This window comes from Centrocercus urophasianus, unplaced genomic scaffold (assembly GCF_019232065.1).
Source record: "Centrocercus urophasianus isolate 14NV4802_14NV808 unplaced genomic scaffold, USGS_Curo_1.0 seq_594, whole genome shotgun sequence".
Classification (NCBI taxonomy): domain Eukaryota; kingdom Metazoa; phylum Chordata; class Aves; order Galliformes; family Phasianidae; genus Centrocercus; species Centrocercus urophasianus.
This window is the reverse complement of record NW_024885193.1, coordinates 3,816-10,338: the sequence shown is the minus strand read 5'-3', so window position 1 is coordinate 10,338 and position 6,523 is coordinate 3,816.

Genomic DNA, 6,523 nt, shown 5'->3' with positions numbered 1-6,523 from the left:
TGCCTGGATCTGTAGCAGTTCATTTTCAATGGCTAGTACACATTCTCAGTATATTGTTCTCTTATCCCTTCTTTGTTGCACCGATTAGAGAAGTTGCTTTGATTCCCTGCCAATGAAATGCTGCAGTAAGCTCAAGGGTTGTTTCATCATGGATTTTGAGCTCTTGCATGTCAGAAGAGAAATTTAAAAATTTTTAAAATCATTTTGTCAGTAACTCTAAACAGCTTTTCTATGTCATAGCCTAAAAATTGTCTGTGCAATACCATTTGCTGTCAGCTTGCAGGAGAAAAGTTAAATTGCTCTTACACTGTAATGCCACAAGGTGTTCTGTGGCTCACTTGTGTGACAATTTACAACAAGTATGTTGTTTACTTCAGCTTGACCTTAAATTCCCTAAGGCATTTGTGTGTTCAGTGGCTCAGTTTGCTAGTTTGCCATCGCTGGCAATCACGTTGCATTTATACCTTGGCATATTCTTTGCATTATGCAGGTAATTTTAAATCACTTTATGAAAACCTAATCAAAATCTCCTCTAAATCCAAAGCTTCTTTCATTTGGGCTTCAGGGACAACCCTTTTCATGTTCTCGAATTCTGAATCTGCTTATTAAGATTCAGCAAGAGGCTCACGGTCCTGGCTTTGATTCACTTTTCTTCCTAAGAAGCCTGCACATCACAGAAAGTCTGGGGTTGGAGTGTAAAATATTCAGTCACCCAAGAGCTTTTCTTCTGGAGAAGAGTTCTGCCTAAAAAGTAACCTCGAAGTTGCATAACCCTGCAGGAAAGCGTGATACTTAGCCAGCTTCGGCAGAGCTCATTGAAGATGTTAATTTGTGGGGTGAGGACAGGGTGGGTGTTCTCGTGGTAGCTTTTCTGTTTGGGGTTTTCTTGGATGCTCTTTTTATGGCCGATGGACATGTCTGAAGGGGCTGGGAAAACCTCTGCAGATCTTTCTGAGGTCACTGAAGTGAACTTCAGCTGTGAACTTCAGTCCTGCTGAAGTCCTGTTTGTCAGGACGGTATCTCTGATAAATGCAGAATTTATTCGCGGTTGCAATGGCGGCGTCCCGCAAGCAGGAGCACCTGTGGACACAACATAGCATCCTTTAAACCCTGCTTTCTCCCCTTTGCCTCCCCCCTCCCCTGTTTCCCCAGTGGCTGTGTACTCCAGGTTCACAATCCTACAGAAGGTTGACATTTGCTATTTACTTGTTAACTTATTTGTTACCTGCTGTCAGTCAGCAGCCGTCCTGTTGTTTCCAAGCTGTCTCGGTGCTCTCCTTGTATTGATATGGCGATTTTCTTTAAAGTCATCATTGTTCAACATCGTTAAACAAAGAGCACTGGGGATGATCCAGGCCTGCCGATGTCTCTTCAGGCACTTCCTCGGGCTGCCATCCCTTGCTCTCTGGTTTGCTCTTGTGCAGGATATTCCTGCAGTGTGTGACAAAATATACATCTATACACCTCTATACAGAGTGTGCGTTCCTGGGAAGGTTTGTCTATACGATAAGTGATGTAAACTATCAGAGATCTTCCCCAAGTTAAGTAGAAGGACTCCCAAAAAGAGCTATGATAGGGGAGATCATAAAATAAAAATAATGTTATCCAATTCTAATGCAGAAACAACATTTGATTCCTAGAACACTGATAAGATAAAACACACAGATGGGAGCCCTGGGGACAGAGGTGCTCTGGGATACGGCAAAGGCCCCTGCTTAACAGCAGGCACTTAATTAAAAGGCAGGCCATCAACTTTAAGGAGGGAGCGATCATTTCTGTGGGTACACTGAATAAACAAGGACAATTTCCTCTATGAGTGTGGGTGCTGATTCACTCCATACAGTTCTCTGGCTCTCAGGGTTGCTTGGCTGCTGCATGTTGTTTACAAGGCACCACTACTTTCACTTGGACATCAGTGATTCTGTCCTTCCGTCACTCAGATGTGGAGAGCCATCCCAGTGACAGCGGGTGACGACCGGGACCGTGGTGATGGCACCGGTGGGATTCGGGGGGGCAGACGGGGACACGGCGTGGGGACAGCGACGGCGGGAACGGGCGCCAGGACGGACAGATGGCGCCCGGGGACAGCAGTGACGGCACCGGGTCCCGGCTGGGACAGAGGCCGTGTGCGGCTGGCGGCATCGCGAGCGGCCGGCAGCGAGGACAAGGAGCCAAAAGGAACGGCGGCAGGTCCGACGGGGGCAGCGGCGGAGTCCCGAGGGCTGGCACTCAGCGGTGCTGCACTCGGGCTGCCGGGGCTCCGTGCTGAGGACCCGTGGGGCGGTGGGACCGGGAGGGGCGGTGGGTCCCGGGGGGATGAAGGGACGGTGGGGAACGAGGGGGTGTCCTTACAAAAGCGAGACGCCACTCGGCTGCTGAAGGTGACCTCGGAATGAGTTTTATTTACCAAAGGCGCCAGGAGGTTGGAGAGAACCGCTCCGAATGCAGAGAGAAGTTGGACCGAGGCCGCCAGGGAGGCTGTCAGGCATCGGATGGGTGACGTGGTGGGTGAGCCGGGAATGGATCCCCCGAGTTCCTCAGCCAGTGGGGAAAGGGAGCGTGTCGCATGTGGCCAGGAGGTAGGGCCTGAAAGGGGTCGGAGCTTGGAGAACGTCCACAGCAATTTCTGTCTGTAGGCCGTCCCTTGAGTCCAAAAGGGAAACGTGTTCCGAACCCCTCCATCACCTCCAACGCCGGCCAAGCAATTCCGAACGGTGGGGCAGGAGGGGCTGGGAGGTGCCTTCCAACCCAACAGTGCTGAGATCCTGTGATTTGATGAAGAAAAGCTTGTGTGCGTCACAGGGAGAGCTGAGGCTGAACTGTGGCCGGCCCTCCTCTCGGGTCCAGAGCGGGGAGCAAGAAATCGCCCTCCGTGGCCCCGGCTGCTGGGCGTGCCCTGCTCATGGGCCGGCTGTGCCAATGCCCTCTGTGACATCACAGCTCACCAAGGGCTGCGGCTGGCAGAGACCCAGTGGGCTCAGAGCTTTTGGGACGGCAGTGCTGAGAGGACGTGCCGCTTCCAGGGCTCACCTGTCGCTGCGATGGCGAGGAGAAAGGCTGCGAGCGCAAGGCGCCCCAGGGCATTTAAGAGCCCCGCAGGGAGCCGGGTGGTCGGCGAGGGCCAGCAGGTCCCCGCTGGGGACACATCAGCGCAGGGGCAGAGGTACGAGGCGGGGGGAACCGGCTGGGGGCATCGGGCCGGGGGCAAGCGCGCACACAGCCCTCGGTGGCCCGGGGAGCGGGGCAGCTGGGGGAAGCCTCTGGTTTGATCCTCACTGCAGCCGGGACGGCGCCGAGGGGCAGCCCAAGGCCCGTCCTCTGGGAGGGCCTCTGTGAAGGCTGCTGCCACCAGCCTCGGCTCTCACACGGTGGGACCGGTGCTCAACCAGGTTCTTTCCTCCCGCAGAAGCCTCCGTGCGCCGGTGGAACTGAGCGGGCCTTTACCAGCATCAGGTCCTGCCTCCGCTGGCCGACAGCGTTCAGTGTGGCTTGAAACAGCCAAACAAACTGCAAGACGCCTGGCTGCTGCTGCTTCACAGCACAAGATGAACCGTGCCAGAGTGTTCACTGTGACACTGTCTCTGGTGCTTCTTGGTGAGTCCCGATGAGCAAACATCCTGCAGCGACCACGGGGCTGTGCTGGATGAGGTCCGTGTGAGCAGAGGACTTCAGAGGCACTGGAGCACCAGCGCGGCACTTCTGCCTTCCTATCCTGGCCGCCTGCTTGCTCCACAGCTGCTCTCCACCTCTGGGTCCCACTCAGCCCGAGAGCTGCTGCTGTCCCCCCAGCGTTAGGATGCGGACCGAGGAGGACCCCACGGCCCCGGTGCCGCTTCTCCAGGCCATCCTCGAGTCGGCCTGGCTTTGGCCTCCCTGTAGGGCTGGCGTTCTGCCCGCCACGCTGCTTTCGGTGCTGCCGGGTGCAGCCAGGGGAAATGGGAGCAGCGCTGGGGCACGTAGCGGCACCACGGGGCCGCGGGGCTGCAGTGCCCTGAAGGCCGTGGGCAGAGACATGTCTTCAGTCCGCACCATTCCCGACATCCTCCGCTCACCCGCGGCTTCCCAGGCTCCAAGGAAAAGCCAGCATGAGCTCAGCACCAGCAGCAACCCCTGCACTGACGACCTTCTCTCTGTCTTTCCCCTCGCAGTCGCTATCCAGGTGTATTTCACTGCGTCTTCGTGGGTACGCCTGAAGATAGAGGAAGACATCGAGGCACAGGTCAGTGGCCGTGGGAGGAATCCCGTGCATCTGGGGAGGAATAATTGCATGCAGCGGTACAGGTTGGGGGATGACCTGCTGGAGGGGAGCTCTGCGGAGAGGGACTTGGGTGTCCTGGTGGACAACAGGTCGGCCGTGAGCCAGCAGTGTGCCCTTGTGGCCAAGAGGGCCAATGGCATCCTGGGGTGCATTGCAAAGAGCGTGGCCAGCAGGTCGAGGGAGGTGATCCTCCCCCTCTGCTCTGCCCTGCTGAGGCCTCATCTGGAGCACTGCGTCCAGTTCTGGGCTCCCCAGTACAAAACAGACAGGGGTCTCTTGGAAAGAGTCCAGCGGAGGGCCACCAAGATGGTGAGGGGCCTGGAGCATCTCTGCTATGGAGAAAGGCTGAGTGAACTGGGCCTGTTCAGCCTTGAGAAAAGAAGGCTGAGAGGGGACCTGATCCAGGTCTATCAGTATCTGAGGTGTGGGGGGCAGAATGGCGAGGCTGGACTCTTTTCAGTGGTGAATGGAGGCAAGACAAGGGAAAACGGCCGGAAACTGCAGCATAGGAAGTTCCGCACTAATGTGCGAAGGAACTTTTGTACAGTGAGGTGACGGAGCGCTGGAACAGGCTGCCCAGGGAGGTGGGGGAGTCTCCTTCTCTGGAGATGTTCAAGACCTGCCTGGATGCCGACCTGTGCGACCTGCTGTAGGGAACTGCTTTGGCAGGGGGTTGGACTCGATGAGTTCTGGAGGTCCCTTCCAACCCCTACAATTCTGTGATAATTCTGTGAAGTCCTAGAAGATTTACTACTACCACTGAAATTGCAATACTGCATGTCAGAGGTCACCAGAACGGGAATTCAATCATTGCCCAAAGCAACCGAGCAGCAGATAAAACAGCCCATGAGGCTGCTCTACAATCAACAATTACTACAAACTATCTTGTGCCCGAGGTACCACCTCCTCCCCCGAAACAAATTCACAGTAAAGAAAAGGAAACCCTTAGGAACTGAGGGGCCACGGAGGCCAAGGGAAGGTGGGTCACTTCAGATGGGAGAGAATATTAAACAAGGCAGCGACAAGAGAAATTTTAATCATCCTGCATCAAGGCAGTCACTGGGGAGTACAAGCCCCGTGTGATGCTGTGCTGCGAAAATACGTAAGCACAGGGATACATAGGGGTATATACTCTGGCTAAACAGGTCTGTAGGGGATGTGTAGCGTGCCAGAAAGTGAATAATAAGGCTGTCAGACACCGGCTTGAAGGGGATTCGACCATTCCAAAGTACTCAAGCAGATATTACATAACTCACGAATGTAGGGAAAAAATCAATCCTCGTTTGTGTCAGCAGACCATTTAAGTGGCGGGCAGAAGCATTTCCGTCAGTATCTGCCACTGCAAATGTGGTGGCCAAGGTGATTTTGGAACACGTAATCCCGAGGTGTGGAGGGGTGTCAACGGTTTAAGGGCTGGTTCGGCCCGGTTCCGTGACGAGCGGGGCGGAGGGATCCACAGATCCACGCCTCTGGAAAAAAGGAAACAGGGGACCCCAAAATAATTAAAAACAGCGGCACCGATCTGAGGAGAAAACAAACTAATTCACTAAGTATATGATCGGAATGCAAGAGAACACACTATAATACAATATAATCAGAATGGAAACTAATGAATCAAATATAATGAAAGGGAGAATGTCCGAAAGGTGGACAGGCCTCAGCACAAGGCTGAGGTGAGATGCGCAGCGCAGTTGAGCAGCGGGGAGACGGGAGCAGCACCCATGACAAAGGGCAGGCGAGAAAGAGCATCACAAAACCATGACAAGGGGTAGGATATATAGATTCAGATCAAGGCAGTCATTTCTCTTCACACACATTACAGAAACTAATGCAAACTTGTCATGGTTTTGTGATTTTTGGCTTTCAGTATTCCACATCATAACATCGTGTGGGGCACTGGGAATTTAACTGTCAATGTTCAAGTCCTGGGTACCTGCCCTGAAGAGAAGAAGAACTACATTCCCCAGGGGACCTTGCGGTCAGGGAGAGGAGGTTGAACTCCTGGCAAGGTCGCCTGATGCTCTTTCTCGCCTCTTTTCTATTGCCCATCTCCCCTTCCCCATCTCCCCCACTATCTCGCACTCGTAATAAACTGGACGGGCTGACATCTACCCTTTGTGTATGAATCTCGCCGTCAAGTTCACATAGACTAGAACCTGCTCTATCTCTCATAATAGGAGCGACTCGGTGCCATCTCCTTGAAGAGGGATGATGGTGACTCTCCCAAGACCCCCTGGCTCTGACAGATGTAGTGGCCACATTCC